Genomic DNA, 26,628 nt, shown 5'->3' with positions numbered 1-26,628 from the left:
GGTGGGGCTGGCTCCGGGGCAGGCGTGGGGGTGATGGCTGGAAGTGGGATGGCGCGTGAGTTGGCACCAGCCAGCGGTAGAGGCAGAGACTCAGAGGTCATGGATCTCTCTCTCTGTCTCTGTCTCTCTCTCTCTCCCTCAGGGAGCTGAGGAGAGTAAGGTGGCTCCCCCTACCCACCTCGCCTACCTCTCCAAGGGCCCTTCTTTCTCTGGCCGCTCCGGGAGCCCTGCGGGCTTGGCTTCAACCCCCCACCCACCGCACAGGCCAAGGGCGCCTGCGCGACCGCCAGGGCCTAGGGCTGACCTCGGGGGTCCTCAGTGAATGCCCCGCCCTCCCTCCAGGCTCTGACCCAGCTGCAGCTGTTCCTTTGCCGCCCTTCTGGACTCGGCTTCAGCTGTCTCCCTCCCCTCCCCCACTACCACTCAGCTTGCAGGCCGCTTCCCTGCCTTGAAAGCATTGCTGTGGCCCTGAGGGCCACAGACCTACTGGGCTTCAAGCTCAAGGCTCTGCCTGGGCCTGCTGCTTCGGCCAGGGGCTCATTTCTTCCTGGAAAGACAAAGCCATGGCCTCACCCCACGCCTGCACTTTGCCACGGCAGGCAGCCCAGATGTAGGAAAGGCTCTGTGGAGTCAGAAGTGCCGAGACAGGCAGATGGCACCAGAGGGTTTGGGGGCCAGGGCGCAACTGGGCTAGCCCCTCCTCCCGGGAGTCGGGGAGGCCCGGCCTTCCTAGTGCCCAGGCCACGGCTCCGGGGAGAAATCCGCCATGGAGGGCACGCGGGAGGCCCTCTGCCTGAGGTGGCAGGTGTCACGCCAGGGCCACTGCAAGCCTGGCTCGGCTTCCCTGCTTTCTCCAAAGGAGGCTGGCCGACCAGCCGAACCTGGCACCTGGGCCAGGCCCCTTCCAAGGGGACGAGTTCCAGAGGATAGAGCCCTGGGGGCGGCTGCCAAGTCTCCTGGGGCGTGTGCTGGGCCCCCTTCAGAGGAGGAAGCAGCCTGGTAAACGGTGTGCCAGGCCTGAGATCTGGAGGCCTCCCACAGCCGGGTCCCTGTCCTGCCCAGGCCCCCCGAAGGAGGACGATGGTCAGGCAGTGGCGAGCGGGGTGGGGCTGGCGCCGAGCCTGCCCTTGGATGCCCCGGGGAAGGGCGCCGGGGGATGGGCTGCCCCTGGCCAGGTCTGAGGGAGCGACCCAGCTCGGGGCTGTCGGGGGCAGAGAGAGAACCCCCCTCCGCCCTTTCCCTTCAGGTTCTTAGGGCTGGCCAAATCCTTCCCAAGACAGCTTGTCTGGAGAAAATCAGACCCAGCTGAAAAACATGTGTCCATGGGGGAAACCCGGGAAACTGAGTCTCCCCACACAATAGCAGAGATTCTCATCTTGCATCCTCTCCTGAGCTAATGACCAAGGTGGATGTCCCGGGTGGGCCTGTGGAATGGGAGAGGGGAGGAAGTCTATTGTCATGCAGAGGGACATGGAAAGACTTGTCTGAAGCTTGTCCTCTGCACTGGGGTCAGGTAGGGAAGGGATGGCACAGAGGTGACCAGGAACCAACCGGCCTCTCCGTGGTGGGGCTGGCACCAAGGCAGGCGTGGGGGTGATGGCTGGAAGTGGGATGGCGCGTGAGTTGGCACCATCCAGCGGTAGAGGCCGAGACTCATAGGTCATGGATCTCTCTCTCTGTCTCTGTCTCTCTCTCTCTCCCTCAGGGAGCTGAGGAGAGTAAGGTGGCTCCCCCTACCCACCTCGCCTACCTCTCCATGGGCCCTTCTTTCTCTGGCCGCTCCGGGAGCCCTGCGGGCTTGGGTTCAAGCCCCCACACACCGCACAGGCCAAGGGCGCATGCGCGACCGCCGGGGCCTAGGGCTGGCCTGGGGGGGGTCCTCAGTGAAGGCCCCGCCCTCCCTCCAGGCTCTGACCCAGCTGCAGCTCTTCCATCGCCGCCGTTCTGGACTAGGCTTCAGCTGTCTCCCTCCCCTCCCCCACTCCCACTCAGCTTGCAGGCCGCTTCCCTGCCTTGAAAGCATTGCTCTGGCCCTGAGGGCCACAGACCTACTGGGCTTCAAGCTCAAGGCTCTGCCTGGGCCTGCTTCTTCGGCCAGGGGCTCACTTTTTCCTGGAAAGAGAAGGCATGGCCTCACCCCACGCCTGCACTTGTAAGCAAGTACTTTCTCATTCCAAGTAGCAAGTTACTATGTAGGAACAAGTTTGTATAGGTATTTCAAAGATGCCCAGAACTGAGCTAAACTTGGTATGTCTCCAACTCCTAGAAATAACTTCATGCCCCATGTCCCTTACTTCCATCTAGTAAGCATCACATAATTCCTAACAAGGTTTTGACACAGATTCCCAATTCGGGCATTCAGAACATATAGCACGTTGTTGTAAGCAAGCACATTCTCATTCAAAGTTGCAAGTTACTATGTAGGAACAAGTTTGTATAGGTATTTCAAAGATGCCCAGAACTGAGCTAAACTTGGTATGTCTCCAACTCCTAGAAATAACTTCATGCCCCATCTCCCTTACTTCCAGCTAGTAAGGATCACATAATTCCTAACAAAGTTTTGACACAGATTCCCAATTCGGGATTTCACAACATATAGCACGTTGCTGTAAGCAAGCTCATTCTCATTCAAAGTTGCAAGTTACTATGTAGGAACAAGTTTGTATAGGTATTTCAAAGATGCCCAGAACTGAGCTAAACTTGGTATGTCTCCAACTCCTAGAAATAACTTCATGCCCCATCTCCCTTACTTCCAGCTAGTAAGGATCACATAATTCCTAACAAATTTTGACACAGATTCCCAATTCGGGCATTCAGAACATATAGCACGTTGCTGTAAGCAAGCACATTCTCATTCAAAGTTGCAAGTTACTATGTAGGAACAAGTTTGTATAGGTATTTCAAAGATGCCCAGAACTGAGCTAAACTTGGTATGTGTCCAACTCCTAGAAATACCTTCATGACCCAACTCACTTACTTCCAGCTAGTAAGGATCACATAATTCCTAACAAAGTTTTGACACAGAATCCCTATTCGGGCATTCAGAACATATAGCACGTTGCTCTAAGCAAGCACATTCTCATTCAAAGTTGCAAGTTACTATGTAGGAACAAGTTTGTATAGGTATTTCAAAGATGCCCAGAACTGAGCTAAACTTGGTATGTGTCCAACTCCTAGAAATAACTTTATGCCCCATCTCCCTTACTTCCATCTAGTAAGGATCACATAATTCCTAACAAGGTTTTGACACAGATTCCCAATTCGGGCATTCAGAACATAAAGCACGTTGCTGTAAGCAAGCACATTCTCATTCAAAGATGCAAGTTACTATGTAGGAACAAGTTTGTATAGGTATTTCAAAGATGCCCAGAACTTTGATAAACTTGGTATGTGTCCAATTCCTAGAAATACCTTCATGACCCAACTCACTTACTTCCAGCTAGTAAGGATCACATAATTCCTAACAAAGTTTTGACACAGAATCCCTATTCGGGCATTCAGAACATATAGCACGTTGCTGTAAGCAAGCACATTCTCATTCAAAGTTGCAAGTTACTATGTAGGAACAAGTTTGTATAGGTATTTCAAAGATGCCCAGAACTGAGCTAAACGTTGTATGTGTCCAACCTCTAGAAATAACTTCATGCCCCATCTCCCTTACTTCCAGCTCGTAAGGATCACATAATTCCCAACAAAGTTTTGACACAGATTCCCAATTCGGGCATTCAGAACATATAGCACGTTGCTGTAAGCAAGCTCATTCTCATTCAAAGTTGCAAGTTACTATGTAGGAACAAGTTTGTATAGGTATTTCAAAGATGCCCAGAACTGAGCTAAACTTGGTATGTGTCCAACTCCTAGAAATAACTTCATGCCCCATCCCCCTTGCTTCCAGCTAGTAAGGATCACATAATTCCTACCAAATTTTGACACAGATCCCCAATTCGGGCATTCAGAACATATAGCACGTTGCTCTAAGCAAGCACATTCTCATTCAAAGTTGCAAGTTAATATGTAGGAACAAGTTTGTATAGGTATTTCAAAGATGCCCAGAACAGAGCTAAAAGTTGTAGGTCTCCAACTCCTAGAAATAACTTCATGCCCTATCTCCCTTACTTCCAGCTAGTAAGGATCACATAATTCCTAACAAAGTTTTGACACAGATTCCCAATTCGGGCATTCAAAACATATAGCACGTTGCTGTAAGCAAGCACTTTCTCATTCAAAGTTGCAAGTTACTATGTAGGAACAAGTTTGTAGAGGTATTTCAAAGATGCCCAGAACTGAGCTAAACTTGGTATGTGTCCAACTCCTAGAAATAACTTCATGCCCCATCTCCCTTATTTTCAGCTAGTAAGGATCACATAATTCCTAACAAAGTTTTGACACAGATTCCCAATTCGGGCATTCAGAGCATATAGCACGTTGCTGTAAGCAAGCACATTCTCATTCAAAGTTGCAAGTTACTATGTAGGAACAAGTTTGTATAGGTATTTCAAAGATGCCCAGAACTGAGCTAAACTTGGTATGTGTCCAACTCCTAGAAATAACTTCATGCCCCATCTCCCTTACTTCCAGCTAGTAAGGATCACATAATTCCTACCAAATTTTGACACAGATCCCCAATTCGGGCATTCAGAACATATAGCACGTTGCTCTAAGCAAGCACATTCTCATTCAAAGTTGCAAGTTAATATGTAGGAACAAGTTTGTATAGGTATATCAAAGATGCCCAGAACTGAGCTAAACTTGGTATGTGTCCAACTCCTAGAAATAACTTCATGCCCCATCTCCCTTACTTCCAGCTAGTAAGGATCACATAATTCCTAACAAAGTTTTGACACAGATTCCCTATTCGGGCATTCAGAACATATAGCACGTTGCTGTAAGTAAGCACATTCTCATTCAAAGTTGCAAGTTACTGTGTAGGAACAAGTTTGTATAGGTATTTCAAAGATGCCCACAACTGAGCTAAACGTTGTATGTCTCCAACTCCTAGAAATAACTTCATGCCCCATCTCGCTTACTTCCAGCTAGTAAGGATCACATAATTCCTAACAAAGTTTTGACACAGATTCTCAATTCGGGCATTCAGAACATATAGCACGTTGCTCTAAGCAAGCACATTCTCATTCAAAGTTGCAAGTTACTATGTAGGAATAAGTTTGTATAGGTATTTCAAAGATGCCCAGAACTGAGCTAAACTTGGTATGTGTCCAACTCCTAGAAATATCTTCATGCCCCATCTCCCTTACTTCCAGCTAGTAAGGATCACATAATTCCTAACAAAGTTTTGACACAGATTCCCAATTCGGGCATTCACAACATATAGCACGTTGCTGTAAGCAAGCACATTCTCATTCAAAGTTGCAAGTTACTATGTAGGAACAAGTTTGTATAGGTATTTCAAAGATGCCCAGAACTGAGATAAACTTGGTGTGTCTCCAACTCCTAGAAATAACTTCATGCCCCATCTCCCTTACTTCCAGCTAGTAAGGATCACATAATTCCTAACAAAGTTTTGACACAGATTCCCAATTCGGGCATTCAGAACATATAGCACGTTGCTCTAAGCAAGCTCATTCTCATTCAAAATTGCAAGTTACTATGTAGGAACAAGTTTGTATAGGTATTTCAAAGATGCCCAGAACTGAGATAAACTTGGTGTGTCTCCAACTCCTAGAAATAACTTCATGCCCCATCTCCCTTACTTCCAGCTAGTAAGGATCACATAATTCCTAACAAAGTTTTGACACAGATTCCCAATTTGGGCATTCAGAACATATAGCACGTTGCTGTAAGCAAGCATATTCTCATTCAAAGTTGCAAGTTACTATGTAGGAACAAGTTTGTATAGGTATTTCAAAGATGCCCAGAACTGAGCTAAACTTGGTATGTCTCCAACTCCTAGAAATAACTTCATGCCCCATCTCCCTTACTTCCAGCTAGTAAGGATCACATAATTCCTAACAAAGTTTTGACACAGATTCCCAATTCTGGCATTCAGAACATATAGCACGTTGCTGTAAGCAAGCACATTCTCATTCAAAGTTGCAAGTTACTATGTAGGAACAAGTTTGTATAGGTATTTCAAAGATGCCCAGAACTGTGCTAAACTTGGTATGTGTCCAACTCCTAGAAATACCTTCATGCCTCAACTCACTTACTTCCAGCTAGTAAGGATCACATAATTCCTAACAAAGTTTTGAAATAGATTCCCAATTCGGGCATTCAGAACATATAGTACATTGCTGTAAGCAAGGACATTCTCATTCAAAGTTGGAAGTTACTATGTAGGAACAAGTTTGTATAGGTATTTCAAAGATGCCCAGAACAGAGCTAAAAGTTGTAGGTCTCCAACTCCTAGAAATAACTTCATGCCCCATCTCCGTTACTTCCAGCTAGTAAGGATCACATAATTCCTAACAAAGTTTTGACACAGATTCCCAATTCGGGCATTCACATCATATAGCACGTTGCTGTAAGCAAGCACATTCTCATTCAAAGTTGCAAGTTACTATGTAGGAACAAGTTTGTATAGGTATTTCAAAGATGCCCAGAACTGAGCTAAACTTGGTATGTGTCCAACTCCTAGAAATATCTTCATGCCCCATCTCCCTTACTTCCAGCTAGTAAGGATCACATAATTCCTAACAAAGTTTTGACACAGATTCCCAATTCGGGCATTTAGAACATATAGCACGTTGCTGTAAGCAAGCACATTCTCATTCAAAGTTGCAAGTTACTATGTAGGAACAAGTTTGTATAGGTATTTCAAAGATGCCCAGAACTGTGCTAAACTTGGTATGTGTCCAACTCCTGGAAATACCTACATGCCCCAACTCCCTTACTTCCAGCTAGTAAGGATCACATAATTCCTAACAAAGTTTTGACACAGATTCCCAATTCGGGCATTCAGAACATATAGCACGTTGCTCTAAGCAAGGACATTCTCATTCAAAGTTGCAAGTTACTATGTAGGAACAAGTTTGTATAGGTATTTCAAAGATGCCCAGAACTGAGCTAAACTTGGTATGTCTCCAACTCCTAGAAATAACTTCATGCCCCAACTCACTTACTTCCAGCTAGTAAGGATCACATAATTCCTGACAAAGTGTTGACACAGATTCCCTATTCGGGCATTCAGAACATATAGCACGTTGCTGTAAGCAAGCACATTCTCATTCAAAGTTGCAAGTTACTATGTAGGAACAAGTTTGTATAGGTATTTCAAAGATGCCCAGAACAGAGCTAAAAGTTGTAGGTCTCCAACTCCTAGAAATAACTTCATGCCCTATCTCCCTTACTTCCAGCTAGTAAGGATCACATAATTCCTAACAAAGTTTTGACACAGATTCCCAATTCGGGCATTCAAAACATATAGCACGTTGCTGTAAGCAAGCACTTTCTCATTCAAAGTTGCAAGTTACTATGTAGGAACAAGTTTGTAGAGGTATTTCAAAGATGCCCAGAACTGAGCTAAACTTGGTATGTGTCCAACTCTTAGAAATAACTTCATGCCCCATCTCCCTTACTTCCAGCTAGTAAGGATCACATAATTCCTAACAAAGTTTTGACACAGATTCCCAATTCGGGCATTCAGAGCATATAGCACGTTGCTGTAAGCAAGCACATTCTCATTCAAAGTTGGCAGTTACTATGTAGGAACAAGTTTGTATAGGTATTTCAAAGATGCCCAGAACTGAGCTAAACTTGGTATGTGTCCAACTCCTAGAAATAACTTCATGCCCCATCTCCCTTACTTCCAGCTAGTAAGGATCACATAATTCCTACCAAATTTTGACACAGATCCCCAATTCGGGCATTCAGAACATATAGCACGTTGCTGTAAGTAAGCACATTCTCATTCAAAGTTGCAAGTTACTGTGTAGGAACAAGTTTGTATAGGTATTTCAAAGATGCCCACAACTGAGCTAAACGTTGTATGTCTCCAACTCCTAGAAATAACTTCATGCCCCATCTCGCTTACTTCCAGCTAGTAAGGATCACATAATTCCTAACAAAGTTTTGACACAGATTCTCAATTCGGGCATTCAGAACATATAGCACGTTGCTGTAAGCAAGCACATTCTCATTCAAAGTTGCAAGTTACTATGTAGGAATAAGTTTGTATAGGTATTTCAAAGATGCCCAGAACTGAGCTAAACTTGGTATGTGTCCAACTCCTAGAAATATCTTCATGCCCCATCTCCCTTACTTCCAGCTAGTAAGGATCACATAATTCCTAACAAAGTTTTGACACAGATTCCCAATTCGGGCATTCACAACATATAGCACGTTGCTGTAAGCAAGCACATTCTCATTCAAAGTTGCAAGTTACTATGTAGGAACAAGTTTGTATAGGTATTTCAAAGATGCCCAGAACTGAGCTAAACGTTGTATGTGTCCAACCTCTAGAAATAACTTCATGCCCCATCTCCCTTACTTCCAGCTAGTAAGGATCACATAATTCCTAACAAAGTTTTGACACAGATTCCCAATTCGGGCATTCAGAACATATAGCACGTTGCTGTAAGCAAGCACATTCTCATTCAAAGTTGCAAGTTACTATGTAGGAACAAGTTTGTATAGGTATTTCAAAGATGCCCAGAACTGTGCTAAACTTGGTATGTGTCCAACTCCTGGAAATACCTACATGCCCCAACTCCCTTACTTCCAGCTAGTAAGGATCACATAATTCCTAACAAAGTTTTGACACAGATTCCCAATTCGGGCATTCAGAACATATAGCACGTTGCTCTAAGCAAGGACATTCTCATTCAAAGTTGCAAGTTACTATGTAGGAACAAGTTTGTATAGGTATTTCAAAGATGCCCAGAACTGAGCTAAACTTGGTATGTCTCCAACTCCTAGAAATAACTTCATGCCCCAACTCACTTACTTCCAGCTAGTAAGGATCACATAATTCCTGACAAAGTGTTGACACAGATTCCCTATTCGGGCATTCAGAACATATAGCACGTTGCTGTAAGCAAGCACATTCTCATTCAAAGTTGCAAGTTACTATGTAGGAACAAGTTTGTATAGGTATTTCAAAGATGCCCAGAACAGAGCTAAAAGTTGTAGGTCTCCAACTCCTAGAAATAACTTCATGCCCTATCTCCCTTACTTCCAGCTAGTAAGGATCACATAATTCCTAACAAAGTTTTGACACAGATTCCCAATTCGGGCATTCAAAACATATAGCACGTTGCTGTAAGCAAGCACTTTCTCATTCAAAGTTGCAAGTTACTATGTAGGAACAAGTTTGTAGAGGTATTTCAAAGATGCCCAGAACTGAGCTAAACTTGGTATGTGTCCAACTCCTAGAAATAACTTCATGCCCCATCTCCCTTACTTCCAGCTAGTAAGGATCACATAATTCCTAACAAAGTTTTGACACAGATTCCCAATTCGGGCATTCAGAGCGTATAGCACGTTGCTGTAAGCAAGCACATTCTCATTCAAAGTTGGCAGTTACTATGTAGGAACAAGTTTGTATAGGTATTTCAAAGATGCCCAGAACTGAGCTAAACTTGGTATGTGTCCAACTCCTAGAAATAACTTCATGCCCCATCTCCCTTACTTCCAGCTAGTAAGGATCACATAATTCCTACCAAATTTTGACACAGATCCCCAATTCGGGCATTCAGAACATATAGCACGTTGCTCTAAGCAAGCACATTCTCATTCAAAGTTGCAAGTTAATATGTAGGAACAAGTTTGTATAGGTATATCAAAGATGCCCAGAACTGAGCTAAACTTGGTATGTGTCCAACTCCTAGAAATAACTTCATGCCCCATCTCCCTTACTTCCAGCTAGTAAGGATCACATAATTCCTAACAAAGTTTTGACACAGATTCCCTATTCGGGCATTCAGAACATATAGCACGTTGCTGTAAGTAAGCACATTCTCATTCAAAGTTGCAAGTTACTGTGTAGGAACAAGTTTGTATAGGTATTTCAAAGATGCCCACAACTGAGCTAAACGTTGTATGTCTCCAACTCCTAGAAATAACTTCATGCCCCATCTCGCTTACTTCCAGCTAGTAAGGATCACATAATTCCTAACAAAGTTTTGACACAGATTCTCAATTCGGGCATTCAGAACATATAGCACGTTGCTGTAAGCAAGCACATTCTCATTCAAAGTTGCAAGTTACTATGTAGGAATAAGTTTGTATAGGTATTTCAAAGATGCCCAGAACTGAGCTAAACTTGGTATGTGTCCAACTCCTAGAAATATCTTCATGCCCCATCTCCCTTACTTCCAGCTAGTAAGGATCACATAATTCCTAACAAAGTTTTGACACAGATTCCCAATTCGGGCATTCACAACATATAGCACGTTGCTGTAAGCAAGCACATTCTCATTCAAAGTTGCAAGTTACTATGTAGGAACAAGTTTGTATAGGTATTTCAAAGATGCCCAGAACTGAGCTAAACGTTGTATGTGTCCAACCTCTAGAAATAACTTCATGCCCCATCTCCCTTACTTCCAGCTAGTAAGGATCACATAATTCCTAACAAAGTTTTGACACAGATTCCCAATTCGGGCATTCAGAACATATAGCACGTTGCTCTAAGCAAGCTCATTCTCATTCAAAATTGCAAGTTACTATGTAGGAACAAGTTTGTATAGGTATTTCAAAGATGCCCAGAACTGAGATAAACTTGGTGTGTCTCCAACTCCTAGAAATAACTTCATGCCCCATCTCCCTTACTTCCAGCTAGTAAGGATCACATAATTCCTAACAAAGTTTTGACACAGATTCCCAATTCGGGCATTCAGAACATATAGCACATTGCTGTAAGCAAGCACATTCTCATTCAAAGTTGCAAGTTGCTATGTAGGAACAAGTTTGTATAGGTATTTCAAAGATGCCCAGAACTGAGCTAAACTTGGTATGTCTCCAACTCCTAGAAATAACTTCATGCCCCAACTTCCTTACTTCCAGCTAGTAAGGATCACATAATTCCAAACAAAGTTTTGACACAGATTCCCAATTCGGGCATTCACAACATATAGCACGTTGCTGTAAGCAAGCACATTCTCATTCAAAGTTGGCAGTTACTATGTAGGAACAAGTTTGTATAGGTATTTCAAAGATGCCCAGAACTGAGCTAAACTTGGTATGTGTCCAACTCCTAGAAATAACTTCATGCCCCATCTCCCTTACTTCCAGCTAGTAAGGATCACATAATTCCTAACAAAGTTTTGACACAGATTCCCAATTCGGGCATTCAGAACATAAAGCACGTTGCTGTAAGCAAGCACATTCTCATTCAAAGATGCAAGTTACTATGTAGGAACAAGTGTGTATAGGTATTTCAAAGATGCCCAGAACTGAGCTAAACTTGGTATGTCTCCAAATCCTAGAAATATCTTCATGCCCCATCTCCCTTACTTCCAGCTAGTAAGGATCACATAATTCCTAACAAAGTTTTGACACAGATTCCCAATTCGGGCATTCAGAACATATAGCACGTTGCTGTAAGTAAGCACATTCTCATTCAAAGTTGCAAGTTACTATGTAGGAACAAGTTTGTATAGGTATTTCAAAGATGCCCACAACTGAGCTAAACTTGGTATGTCTCCAAATCCTAGAAATAACTTCATGCCACATCTCGCTTACTTCCAGCTAGTAAGGATCACATACTTCCTAACAAAGTTTTGACACACATTCCCAATTCGGGCATTCACAACATATAGCACGTTGCTGTAAGCAAGCACATTCTCATTCAAAGTTGCAAGTTACTATGTAGGAACATGTTTGTATAGGTATTTCAAAGATGGCCAGAACTGAGCTAAACGTTGTATGTGTCCAACCTCTAGAAATAACTTCATGCCCCATCTCCCTTACTTCCAGCTAGTAAGGATCACATAATTCCTAACAAAGTTTTGACACAGATTCCCAATTCGGGCATTCAGAACATATAGCACGTTGCTGTAAGCAAGCACATTCTCATTCAAAGTTGCAAGTTACTATGTAGGAACAAGTTTGTATAGGTATTTCAAAGATGCCCAGAACTGTGCTAAACTTGGTATGTGTCCAACTCCTGGAAATACCTACATGCCCCAACTCCCTTACTTCCAGCTAGTAAGGATCACATAATTCCTAACAAAGTTTTGACACAGATTCCCAATTCGGGCATTCAGAACATATAGCACGTTGCTCTAAGCAAGGACATTCTCATTCAAAGTTGCAAGTTACTATGTAGGAACAAGTTTGTATAGGTATTTCAAAGATGCCCAGAACTGAGCTAAACTTGGTATGTCTCCAACTCCTAGAAATAACTTCATGCCCCATCTCCCTTACTTCCAGCTAGTAAGGATCACATAATTCCTAACAAAGTTTTGACACAGATTCCCAATTCTGGCATTCAGAACATATAGCACGTTGCTGTAAGCAAGCACATTCTCATTCAAAGTTGCAAGTTACTATGTAGGAACAAGTTTGTATAGGTATTTCAAAGATGCCCAGAACTGTGCTAAACTTGGTATGTGTCCAACTCCTAGAAATACCTTCATGCCCCAACTCACTTACTTCCAGCTAGTAAGGATCACATAATTCCTAACAAAGTTTTGAAATAGATTCCCAATTCGGGCATTCAGAACATATAGTACATTGCTGTCAGCAAGCACATTCTCATTCAAAGTTGGAAGTTACTATGTAGGAACAAGTTTGTATAGGTATTTCAAAGATGCCCAGAACAGAGCTAAAAGTTGTAGGTCTCCAACTCCTAGAAATAACTTCATGCCCCATCTCCCTTACTTCCAGCTAGTAAGGATCACATAATTCCTAACAAAGTTTTGACACAGATTCCCAATTCGGGCATTCAGAACATATAGCACGTTGCTCTAAGCAAGGACATTCTCATTCAAAGTTGCAAGTTACTATGTAGGAACAAGTTTGTATAGGTATTTCAAAGATGCCCAGAACTGAGCTAAACTTGGTATGTCTCCAACTCCTAGAAATAACTTCATGCCCCATCTCCCTTACTTCCAGCTAGTAAGGATCACATAATTCCTAACAAAGTTTTGACACAGATTCCCAATTCTGGCATTCAGAACATATAGCACGTTGCTGTAAGCAAGCACATTCTCATTCAAAGTTGCAAGTTACTATGTAGGAACAAGTTTGTATAGGTATTTCAAAGATGCCCAGAACTGTGCTAAACTTGGTATGTGTCCAACTCCTAGAAATACCTTCATGCCCCAACTCACTTACTTCCAGCTAGTAAGGATCACATAATTCCTAACAAAGTTTTGAAATAGATTCCCAATTCGGGCATTCAGAACATATAGTACATTGCTGTCAGCAAGCACATTCTCATTCAAAGTTGGAAGTTACTATGTAGGAACAAGTTTGTATAGGTATTTCAAAGATGCCCAGAACAGAGCTAAAAGTTGTAGGTCTCCAACTCCTAGAAATAACTTCATGCCCCATCTCCCTTACTTCCAGCTAGTAAGGATCACATAATTCCTAACAAAGTTTTGACACAGATTCCCAATTCGGGCATTCAGAACATATAGCACGTTGCTGTAAGCTAGCACATTCTCATTCAAAGTTGCAAGTTACTATGTAGGAACAAGTTTGTATAGGTATTTCAAAGATGCCCAGAACTGAGCTAAACTTGGTATGTCTCCAACTCCTAGAAATAACTTCATGCCCCAACTTCCTTACTTCCAGCTAGTAAGGATCACATAATTCCAAACAAAGTTTTGACACAGATTCCCAATTCGGGCATTCACAACATATAGCACGTTGCTGTAAGCAAGCACATTCTCATTCAAAGTTGGCAATTACTATGTAGGAACAAGTTTGTATAGGTATTTCAAAGATGCCCAGAACTGAGCTAAACTTGGTATGTGTCCAACTCCTAGAAATAACTTCATGCCCCATCTCCCTTACTTCCAGCTAGTAAGGATCACATAATTCCTAACAAAGTTTTGACACAGATTCCCAATTCGGGCATTCAGAACATAAAGCACGTTGCTGTAAGCAAGCACATTCTCATTCAAAGATGCAAGTTACTATGTAGGAACAAGTGTGTATAGGTATTTCAAAGATGCCCAGAACTGAGCTAAACTTGGTATGTCTCCAAATCCTAGAAATATCTTCATGCCCCATCTCCCTTACTTCCAGCTAGTAAGGATCACATAATTCCTAACAAAGTTTTGACACAGATTCCCAATTCGGGCATTCAGAACATATAGCACGTTGCTGTAAGTAAGCACATTCTCATTCAAAGTTGCAAGTTACTATGTAGGAACAAGTTTGTATAGGTATTTCAAAGATGCCCACAACTGAGCTAAACTTGGTATGTCTCCAACTCCTAGAAATAACTTCATGCCACATCTCGCTTACTTCCAGCTAGTAAGGATCACATACTTCCTAACAAAGTTTTGACACACATTCCCAATTCAGGCATTCACAACATATAGCACGTTGCTGTAAGCAAGCACATTCTCATTCAAAGTTGCAAGTTACTATGTAGGAACAAGTTTGTATAGGTATTTCAAAGATGGCCAGAACTGAGCTAAACGTTGTATGTGTCCAACCTCTAGAAATAACTTCATGCCCCATCTCCCTTACTTCCAGCTAGTAAGGATCACATAATTCCTAACAAAGTTTTGACACAGATTCCCAATTCGGGCATTCAGAACATATAGCACGTTGCTGTAAGCAAGCACATTCTCATTCAAAGTTGCAAGTTACTATGTAGGAACAAGTTTGTATAGGTATTTCAAAGATGCCCAGAACTGTGCTAAACTTGGTATGTGACCAACTCCTAGAAATACCTACATGCCCCAACTCCCTTACTTCCAGCTAGTAAGGATCACATAATTCCTAACAAAGTTTTGACACAGATTCCCAATTCGGGCATTCAGAACATATAGCACGTTGCTCTAAGCAAGGACATTCTCATTCAAAGTTGCAAGTTACTATGTAGGAACAAGTTTGTATAGGTATTTCAAAGATGCCCAGAACTGAGCTAAACTTGGTATGTGTCCAACTCCTAGAAATAACTTCATGCCCCATCTCCCTTACTTCCAGCTAGTAAGGATCACATAATTCCTAACAAAGTTTTGACACAGATTCCCAATTCGGGCATTCAGAACATATAGCACGTTGCTGTAAGCAAGCTCATTCTCATTCAAAGTTGCAAGTTACTATGTAGGAACAAGTTTGTATAGGTATTTCAAAGATGCCCAGAACTGAGCTAAACTTGGTATGTCTCCATCTCCTAGAAATAACTTCATGCCCCATCTCCCTTACTTCTAGCTAGTAAGGATCACATAATTCCTAACAAAGTTTTGACACATATTCCCAATTCGGGCATTCAGAACATATAGCACGTTGCTGTAAGCAAGCTCATTCTCATTCAAAGTTGCAAGTTACTATGTAGGAACAAGTTTGTATAGGTATTTCAAAGATGCCCAGAACTGAGCTAAACTTGGTATGTCTCCAACTCCTAGAAATAACTTCATGCCCCATTTCCCATACTTCCAGCTAGTAAGGATCACATAATTCCTAACAAAGTTTTGACACAGATTCCCAATTCGGGCATTCAGAACATATAGCACGTTGCTATAAGCAAGCACATTCTCATTCAAAGTTGCAAGTTACTATGTAGGAACAAGTTTGTATAGGTATTTCAAAGATGCCCAGAACTGTGCTAAACTTGGTATGTGTCAACTCCTAGAAATACCTTCATGCCCCAACTCACTTACTTTCAGCTAGTAAGGATCACATAATTCCTAACAATGTTTTGACACAGATTCCCAATTCGGGCATTCAGAACATATAGTACATTGCTGTAAGCAAGCACATTCTCATTCAAAGTTGCAAGTTACTATGTAGGAACAAGTTTGTATAGGTATTTCAAAGATGCCCAGAACAGAGCTAAAAGTTGTAGGTCTCCAACTCCTAGAAATAACTTCATGCCCCATCTCCCTTACTTCCAGCTAGTAAGGATCACATAATTCCTAACAAAGTTTTGACACAGATTCTCAATTCGGGCATTCAGAACATATAGCACGTTGCTGTAAGCAAGCACATTCTCTTTCAAATTTGCAAGTTAATATGTAGGAATAAGTTTGTATAGGTATTTCAAAGATGCCCAGAATTGAGCTAAACTTGGTATGTGTCCAACTCCTAGAAATATCTTCATGCCCCATCTCCCTTACTTCCAGCTAGTAAGGATCACATAATTCCTAACAAAGTTTTGACACAGATTCCCAATTCGGGCATTCAGAACATATAGCACATTGCTGTAAGCAAGCACATTCTCATTCAAAGTTGCAAGTTACTATGTAGGAACAAGTTTGTATAGGTATTTCAAAGATGCCCAGAACTGAGCTAAACTTGGTATGTCTCCAACTCCTAGAAATAACTTCATGCCCCAACTCCCTTACTTCCAGCTAGTAAGGATCACATAATTCCTAACAAAGTTTTGACACAGATTCCCAATTCGGGCATTCACAACATATAGCACGTTGCTGTAAGCAAGCACATTCTCATTCAAATTTGGCAGTTACTATGTAGGAACAAGTTTGTATAGGTATTTCAAAGATGCCCAGAACTGAGCTAAACTTGGTATGTGTCCAACTCCTAGAAATAACTTCATGCCCCAACTCCCTTACTTCCAGCTAGTAAGGATCACATAATTCCTAACAAAGTTCTGACACTGATTCCCAATTCGGGCATTCAGAACATATAGCACGTTGCTGTAAGCAAGCTCATTCTCATTCAAAGTTGCAAGTTACTATGTAGGAACAAGTTTGTATAGGTATTGCAAAGATGCCCAGAACTGAGCTAAACTTGGTATGTCTCCAACTCCTAGAAATAACTTCATGCCCCATCTCCCTTACTTCCAGCTAGTAAGGATCACATACTTCCTAACAAAGTTTTGACACAGATTCCCAATTCGGGCATTCACAACATATAGCACGTTGCTGTAAGCAAGCACATTCTCATTCAAAGTTGCAAGTTACTATGTAGGAACAAGTTTGTATAGGTATTTCAAAGATGCCCAGAACTGAGCTAAACGTTGTATGTGTCCAACCTCTAGAAATAACTTCATGCCCCATCTCCCTTACTTCCAGCTAGTAAGGATCACATAATTCCTAACAAAGTTTTGACACAGATTCCCAATTCTGGCATTCAGAACATATAGCACGTTGCTGTAAGCAAGCACATTCTCATTCAAAGTTGCAAGTTACTATGTAGGAACAAGTTTGTATAGGTATTTCAAAGATGCCCAGAACTGAGCTAAACGTTGTATGTGTCCAACCTCTAGAAATAACTTCATGCCCCATCTCCCTAACTTCCAGCTAGTAAGGATCACATAATTCCTAACAAAGTTTTGACACAGATTCCCAATTCGGGCATTCAGAACATATAGCACGTTGCTGTAAGCAAGCACATTCTCATTCAAAGTTGCAAGTTACTATGTAGGAACAAGTTTGTATAGGTATTTCAAAGATGCCCAGAACTGTGCTAAACTTGGTATGTGTCCAACTCCTAGAAATACCTACATGCCCCAACTCCCTTACTTCCAGCTAGTAAGGATCACATAATTCCTAACAAAGTTTTGACACAGATTCCCAATTCGGGCATTCAGAACATATAGCACGTTGCTCTAAGCAAGCACATTCTCATTTAAAGTTGCAAGTTACTATGTGGGAACAAGTTTGTATAGGTATTTCAAAGATGCTCAGAACTGAGCTAAACTTGGTATGTGTCCAACTCCTAGAAATAACTTCATGCCCCATCTCCCTTACTTCCAGCTAGTAAGGATCACATAATTCCTAACAAAGTTTTGACACAGATTCCCAATTCGTGTATTCAGAACATATAGCACGTTGCTGTAAGCAAGCTCATTCTCATTCAAAGTTGCAAGTTACTATGTAGGAACAAGTTTGTATAGGTATTTCAAAGATGCCCAGAACTGAGCTAAACTTGGTATGTCTCCATCTCCAAGAAATAACTTCATGCCCCATCTCCCTTACTTCCAGCTAGTAAGGATCACATAATTCCTAACAAAGTTTTGACACAGATTCCCAATTCGGGCATTCAGAACATATAGCACGTTGCTGTAAGCAAGCTCATTCTCATTCAAAGTTGCAAGTTACTATGTAGGAACAAGTTTGTATAGGTATTTCAAAGATGCCCAGAACTGAGCTAAACTTGGTATGTCTCCAACTCCTTGAAATAACTTCATGCCCCATTTCCCTTACTTCCAGCTAGTAAGGATCACATAATTCCTAAAAAAGTTTTGACACAGATTCCCAATTCGGGCATTCAGAACATATAGCACGTTGCTATAAGCAAGCACATTCTCATTCAAAGATGCAAGTTACTATGTAGGAACAAGTGTGTATAGGTATTTCAAAGATGCCCAGAACTGAGCTAAACTTGGTATGTCTCCAAATCCTAGAAATATCTTCATGCCCCATCTCCCTTACTTCCAGCTAGTAAGGATCACATAATTCCTAACAAAGTTTTGACACAGATTCCCAATTCGGGCATTCAGAACATATAGCACGTTGCTGTAAGTAAGCACATTCTCATTCAAAGTTGCAAGTTACTATGTAGGAACAAGTTTGTATAGGTATTTCAAAGATGCCCACAACTGAGCTAAACTTGGTATGTCTCCAACTCCTAGAAATAACTTCATGCCACATCTCGCTTACTTCCAGCTAGTAAGGATCACATACTTCCTAACAAAGTTTTGACACACATTCCCAATTCGGGCATTCACAACATATAGCACGTTGCTGTAAGCAAGCACATTCTCATTCAAAGTTGCAAGTTACTATGTAGGAACATGTTTGTATAGGTATTTCAAAGATGGCCAGAACTGAGCTAAACGTTGTATGTGTCCAACCTCTAGAAATAACTTCATGCCCCATCTCCCTTACTTCCAGCTAGTAAGGATCACATAATTCCTAACAAAGTTTTGACACAGATTCCCAATTCGGGCATTCAGAACATATAGCACGTTGCTGTAAGCAAGCACATTCTCATTCAAAGTTGCAAGTTACTATGTAGGAACAAGTTTGTATAGGTATTTCAAAGATGCCCAGAACTGTGCTAAACTTGGTATGTGTCCAACTCCTGGAAATACCTACATGCCCCAACTCCCTTACTTCCAGCTAGTAAGGATCACATAATTCCTAACAAAGTTTTGACACAGATTCCCAATTCGGGCATTCAGAACATATAGCACGTTGCTCTAAGCAAGGACATTCTCATTCAAAGTTGCAAGTTACTATGTAGGAACAAGTTTGTATAGGTATTTCAAAGATGCCCAGAACTGAGCTAAACTTGGTATGTCTCCAACTCCTAGAAATAACTTCATGCCCCATCTCCCTTACTTCCAGCTAGTAAGGATCACATAATTCCTAACAAAGTTTTGACACAGATTCCCAATTCTGGCATTCAGAACATATAGCACGTTGCTGTAAGCAAGCACATTCTCATTCAAAGTTGCAAGTTACTATGTAGGAACAAGTTTGTATAGGTATTTCAAAGATGCCCAGAACTGTGCTAAACTTGGTATGTGTCCAACTCCTAGAAATACCTTCATGCCCCAACTCACTTACTTCCAGCTTGTAAGGATCACATAATTCCTAACAAAGTTTTGAAATAGATTCCCAATTCGGGCATTCAGAACATATAGTACATTGCTGTCAGCAAGCACATTCTCATTCAAAGTTGGAAGTTACTATGTAGGAACAAGTTTGTATAGGTATTTCAAAGATGCCCAGAACAGAGCTAAAAGTTGTAGGTCTCCAACTCCTAGAAATAACTTCATGCCCCATCTCCCTTACTTCCAGCTAGTAAGGATCACATAATTCCTAACAAAGTTTTGACACAGATTCCCAATTCGGGCATTCAGAACATATAGCACGTTGCTGTAAGCAAGCACATTCTCATTCAAAGTTGCAAGTTACTATGTAGGAACAAGTTTGTATAGGTATTTCAAAGATGCCCACAACTGAGCTAAACTTGGTATGTGTCCAACTCCTAGAAATATCTTCATGCCCCATCTCCCTTACTTCCAGCTAGTAAGGATCACATAATTCCTAACAAAGTTTTGACACAGATTCCCAATTCGGGCATTCAGAACATATAGCACATTGCTGTAAGCAAGCACATTCTCATTCAAAGTTGCAAGTTGCTATGTAGGAACAAGTTTGTATAGGTATTTCAAAGATGCCCAGAACTGAGCTAAACTTGGTATGTCTCCAACTCCTAGAAATAACTTCATGCCCCAACTTCCTTACTTCCAGCTAGTAAGGATCACATAATTCCAAACAAAGTTTTGACACAGATTCCCAATTCGGGCATTCACAACATATAGCACGTTGCTGTAAGCAAGCACATTCTCATTCAAAGTTGCAAGTTACTATGTAGGAACAAGTTTGTATAGGTATTTCAAAGATGCCCAGAACTGAGCTAAACTTGGTATGTGTCCAACTCCTAGAAATAACTTCATGCCCCATCTCCCTTACTTCCAGCTAGTAAGGATCACATAATTCCTAACAAAGTTTTGACACAGATTCCCAATTCGGGCATTCAGAACATATAGCACGTTGCTGTAAGTAAGCACATTCTCATTCAAAGTTGCAAGTTACTATGTAGGAACAAGTTAGTATAGGTATTTCAAAGATGCCCACAACTGAGCTAAACTTGGTATGTCTCCAACTCCTAGAAATAACTTCATGCCACATCTCGCTTACTTCCAGCTAGTAAGGATCACATACTTCCTAACAAAGTTTTGACACACATTCCCAATTCGGGCATTCACAACATATAGCACGTTGCTGTAAGCAAGCACATTCTCATTCAAAGTTGCAAGTTACTATGTAGGAACAAGTTTGTATAGGTATTTCAAAGATGGCCAGAACTGAGCTAAACGTTGTATGTGTCCAACCTCTAGAAATAACTTCATGCCCCATCTCCCTTACTTCCAGCTAGTAAGGATCACATAATTCCTAACAAAGTTTTGACACAGATTCCCAATTCCGGCATTCAGAACATATAGCACGTTGCTGTAAGCAAGCACATTCTAGTTCAAAGTTGCAAGTTAATATGTAGGAACAAGTTTGTATAGGTATTTCAAAGATGCCCAGAACTGTGCTAAACTTGGTATGTGTCCAACTCCTAGAAATACCTACATGCCCCAACTCCCTTACTTCCAGCTAGTAAGGATCACATAATTCCTAACAAAGTTTTGACACAGATTCCCAATTCGGGCATTCAGAACATATAGCACGTTGCTCTAAGCAAGGACATTCTCATTCAAAGTTGCAAGTTACTATGTAGGAACAAGTTTGTATAGGTATTTCAAAGATGCCCAGAACTGAGCTAAACTTGGTATGTGTCCAACTCCTAGAAATATCTTCATGCCCCATCTCCCTTACTTCCAGCTAGTAAGGATCACATAATTCCTAACAAAGTTTTGACACAGATTCCCAATTCGGGCATTCAGAACATATAGCACGTTGCTGTAAGCAAGCTCATTCTCATTCAAAGTTGCAAGTTACTATGTAGGAACAAGTTTGTATAGGTATTTCAAAGATGCCCAGAACTGAGCTAAACTTGGTATGTCTCCATCTCCTAGAAATAACTTCATGCCCCATCTCCCTTACTTCTAGCTAGTAAGGATCACATAATTCCTAACAAAGTTTTGACACATATTCCCAATTCGGGCATTCAGAACATATAGCACGTTGCTGTAAGCAAGCTCATTCTCATTCAAAGTTGCAAGTTACTATGTAGGAACAAGTTTGTATAGGTATTTCAAAGATGCCCAGAACTGAGCTAAACTTGGTATGTCTCCAACTCCTAGAAATAACTTCATGCCCCATTTCCCATACTTCCAGCTAGTAAGGATCACATAATTCCTAACAAAGTTTTGACACAGATTCCCAATTCGGGCATTCAGAACATATAGCACGTTGCTATAAGCAAGCACATTCTCATTCAAAGTTGCAAGTTACTATGTAGGAACAAGTTTGTATAGGTATTTCAAAGATGCCCAGAACTGTGCTAAACTTGGTATGTGTCAACTCCTAAAAATACCTTCATGCCCCAACTCACTTACTTTCAGCTAGTAAGGATCACATAATTCCTAACAATGTTTTGACACAGATTCCCAATTCGGGCATTCAGAACATATAGTACATTGCTGTAAGCAAGCACATTCTCATTCAAAGTTGCAAGTTACTATGTAGGAACAAGTTTGTATAGGTATTTCAAAGATGCCCAGAACAGAGCTAAAAGTTGTAGGTCTCCAACTCCTAGAAATAACTTCATGCCCCATCTCCCTTACTTCCAGCTAGTAAGGATCACATAATTCCTAACAAAGTTTTGACACAGATTCTCAATTCGGGCATTCAGAACATATAGCACGTTGCTGTAAGCAAGCACATTCTCTTTCAAAGTTGCAAGTTAATATGTAGGAATAAGTTTGTATAGGTATTTCAAAGATGCCCAGAATTGAGCTAAACTTGGTATGTGTCCAACTCCTAGAAATATCTTCATGCCCCATCTCCCTTACTTCCAGCTAGTAAGGATCACATAATTCCTAACAAAGTTTTGACACAGATTCCCAATTCGGGCATTCAGAACATATAGCACATTGCTGTAAGCAAGCACATTCTCATTCAAAGTTGCAAGTTACTATGTAGGAACAAGTTTGTATAGGTATTTCAAAGATGCCCAGAACTGAGCTAAACTTGGTATGTCTCCAACTCCTAGAAATAACTTCATGCCCCAACTCCCTTACTTCCAGCTAGTAAGGATCACATAATTTCTAACAAAGTTTTGACACAGATTCCCAATTCGGGCATTCACAACATATAGCACGTTGCTGTAAGCAAGCACATTCTCATTCAAATTTGGCAGTTACTATGTAGGAACAAGTTTGTATAGGTATTTCAAAGATGCCCAGAACTGAGCTAAACTTGGTATGTGTCCAACTCCTAGAAATAACTTCATGCCCCAACTCCCTTACTTCCAGCTAGTAAGGAACACATAATTCCTAACAAAGTTCTGACACTGATTCCCAATTCGGGCATTCAGAACATATAGCACGTTGCTGTAAGCAAGCTCATTCTCATTCAAAGTTGCAAGTTACTATGTAGGAACAAGTTTGTATAGGTATTGCAAAGATGCCCAGAACTGAGCTAAACTTGGTATGTCTCCAACTCCTAGAAATAACTTCATGCCCCATCTCCCTTACTTCCAGCTAGTAAGGATCACATACTTCCTAACAAAGTTTTGACACAGATTCCCAATTCGGGCATTCACAACATATAGCACGTTGCTGTAAGCAAGCACATTCTCATTCAAAGTTGCAAGTTACTATGTAGGAACAAGTTTGTATAGGTATTTCAAAGATGCCCAGAACTGAGCTAAACGTTGTATGTGTCCAACATCTAGAAATAACTTCATGCCCCATCTCCCTTACTTCCAGCTAGTAAGGATCACATAATTCCTAACAAAGTTTTGACACAGATTCCCAATTCTGGCATTCAGAACATATAGCACGTTGCTGTAAGCAAGCACATTCTCATTCAAAGTTGCAAGTTACTATGTAGGAACAAGTTTGTATAGGTATTTCAAAGATGCCCAGAACTGAGCTAAACGTTGTATGTGTCCAACCTCTAGAAATAACTTCATGCCCCATCTCCCTTACTTCCAGCTAGTAAGGATCACATAATTCCTAACAAAGTTTTGACACAGATTCCCAATTCGGGCATTCAGAACATATAGCACGTTGCTGTAAGCAAGCACATTCTCATTCAAAGTTGCAAGTTACTATGTAGGAACAAGTTTGTATAGGTATTTCAAAGATGCCCAGAACTGTGCTAAACTTGGTATGTGTCCAACTCCTAGAAATACCTACATGCCCCAACTCCCTTACTTCCAGCTAGTAAGGATCACATAATTCCTAACAAAGTTTTGACACAGATTCCCAATTCGGGCATTCAGAACATATAGCACGTTGCTCTAAGCAAGCACATTCTCATTCAAAGTTGCAAGTTACTATGTGGGAACAAGTTTGTATAGGTATTTCAAAGATGCTCAGAACTGAGCTAAACTTGGTATGTGTCCAACTCCTAGAAATAACTTCATGCCCCATCTCCCTTACTTCCAGCTAGTAAGGATCACATAATTCCTAACAAAGTTTTGACACAGATTCCCAATTCGTGTATTCAGAACATATAGCACGTTGCTGTAAGCAAGCTCATTCTCATTCAAAGTTGCAAGTTACTATGTAGGAACAAGTTTGTATAGGTATTTCAAAGATGCCCAGAACTGAGCTAAACTTGGTATGTCTCCATCTCCTAGAAATAACTTCATGCCCCATCTCCCTTACTTCCAGCTAGTAAGGATCACATAATTCCTAACAAAGTTTTGACACAGATTCCCAATTCGGGCATTCAGAACATATAGCACGTTGCTGTAAGCAAGCTCATTCTCATTCAAAGTTGCAAGTTACTATGTAGGAACAAGTTTGTATAGGTATTTCAAAGATGCCCAGAACTGAGCTAAACTTGGTATGTCTCCAACTCCTTGAAATAACTTCATGCCCCATTTCCCTTACTTCCAGCTAGTAAGGATCACATAATTCCTAAAAAAGTTTTGACACAGATTCCCAATTCGGGCATTCAGAACATATAGCACGTTGCTATAAGCAAGCACATTCTCATTCAAAGTTGCAAGTTACTATGTAGGAACAAGTTTGTATAGGTATTTCAAAGATGCCCAGAACTGTGCTAAACTTGGTATGTGTCAACTCCTAGAAATACCTTCATGCCCCAACTCACTTACTTTCAGCTAGTAAGGATCACATAATTCCTAACAAAGTTTTGACACAGATTCCCAATTCGGGCATTCAGAACATATAGTAAATTGCTGTAAGCAAGCACCTTCTCATTCAAAGTTGCAAGTTACCATGTAGGAACAAGTTTGTATAGGTATTTCAATGATGCCCAGAACAGAGCTAAAAGTTGTAGGTCTCCAACTCCTAGAAATAACTTCATGCCCCATCTCCCTTACTTCCAGCTAGTAAGGATCACATAATTCCTAACAAAGTTTTGACACAGATTCCCAATTCGGGCATTCAGAACATATAGCACGTTGCTCTAAGCAAGCACATTCTCATTCAAACTTGCAAGTTACTATGTAGGAACAAGTTTGTATAGGTATTTCAAAGATGCCCAGAACTGAGCTAAACTTGGTATGTGTTCAACTCCTAGAAATAACTTCATGCCCCATCTCCCTTACTTCCATCTAGTAAGGATCACATAATTCCTAACAAAGTTTTGACACAGATTCCCAATTCGGGCATTCAGAACATATAGCACGTTGGTGTAGGTAAGCACATTCTCATTCAAAGTTGCAAGTTACTATGTAGGAACAAGTGTGTATAGGTATTTCAAAGATGCCCACAACTGAGCTAAACGTTGTATGTCTCCAACTCCTAGAAATAACTTCATGAACCCATCTCGCTTACTTCCAGCTAGTAACGATCACATACTTCCTAACAAAGTTTTGACACAGATTCCCAATTCGGGCATTCACAACATATAGCACGTTGCTCTAAGCAAGCACATTCTCATTCAAAGTTGCAAGTTACTATGTAGGAACAAGTTTGTATAGGTATTTCAAAGATGCCCAGAACTGAGCTAAACGTTGTATGTCTCCAACCTCTAGAAATAACTTCATGCCCCATCTCCCTTTCTTCCAGCTAGTAAGGATCACATAATTCCTAACAAAGTTTTGACACAGATTCCCAATTCGGGCATTCAGAACATATAGCACGTTGCTGTAAGCAAGCTCATTCTCATTCAAAGTTGCAAGTTACTATGTAGGAACAAGTTTGTTTAGGTATTTCAAAGATGCCCAGAACTGAGCTAAACTTGGTATGTCTCCAACTCCGAGATATAACTTCATGCCCCATCTCCCTTACTTCCAGCTAGTAAGGATCACATAATTCCTAACAAAGTTTTGACACAGATTCCCAATTCGGGCATTCAGAACATATAGCACGTTGCTGTAAGCAAGCATATTCTCATTCAAAGTTGCAAGTTACTATGTAGGAACAAGTTTGTATAGGTATTTCAAAGATGCCCAGAACTGAGCTAAACTTGGTATGTCTCCAACTCCTAGAAATAACTTCATGCCCCATCTCCCTTACTTCCAGCTAGTAAGGATCACATAATTCCTACCAAATTTTGACACAGATTCCCAATTCGGGCATTCAGAACATATTGCACGTTGCTCTAAGCAAACACATTCTCATTCAAAGTTGCAAGTTAATATGTAGGAACAAGTTTGTATAGGTATTTCAAAGATGCCCAGAACTGAGCTAAACTTGGTATGTGTCCAACTCCTAGAAATAACTTCATGCCCTATCTCCCTTACTTCCATCTAGTAAGGATCACATAATTCCTAACAAAGTTTTGACACAGATTCCAAATTCGGGCATTCAGAACATATAGCACGTTGGTGTAGGTAAGCACATTCTCATTCAAAGTTGCAAGTTACTATGTAGGAACAAGTTTGTATAGGTATTTCAAAGATGCCCAGAACTGAGCT

The sequence above is a fragment of the Diceros bicornis genome, chromosome 31 (genome assembly GCF_020826845.1).
Source record: "Diceros bicornis minor isolate mBicDic1 chromosome 31, mDicBic1.mat.cur, whole genome shotgun sequence".
Taxonomy (NCBI): domain Eukaryota; kingdom Metazoa; phylum Chordata; class Mammalia; order Perissodactyla; family Rhinocerotidae; genus Diceros; species Diceros bicornis.
Note: the sequence above shows the minus strand (reverse complement) of the source record.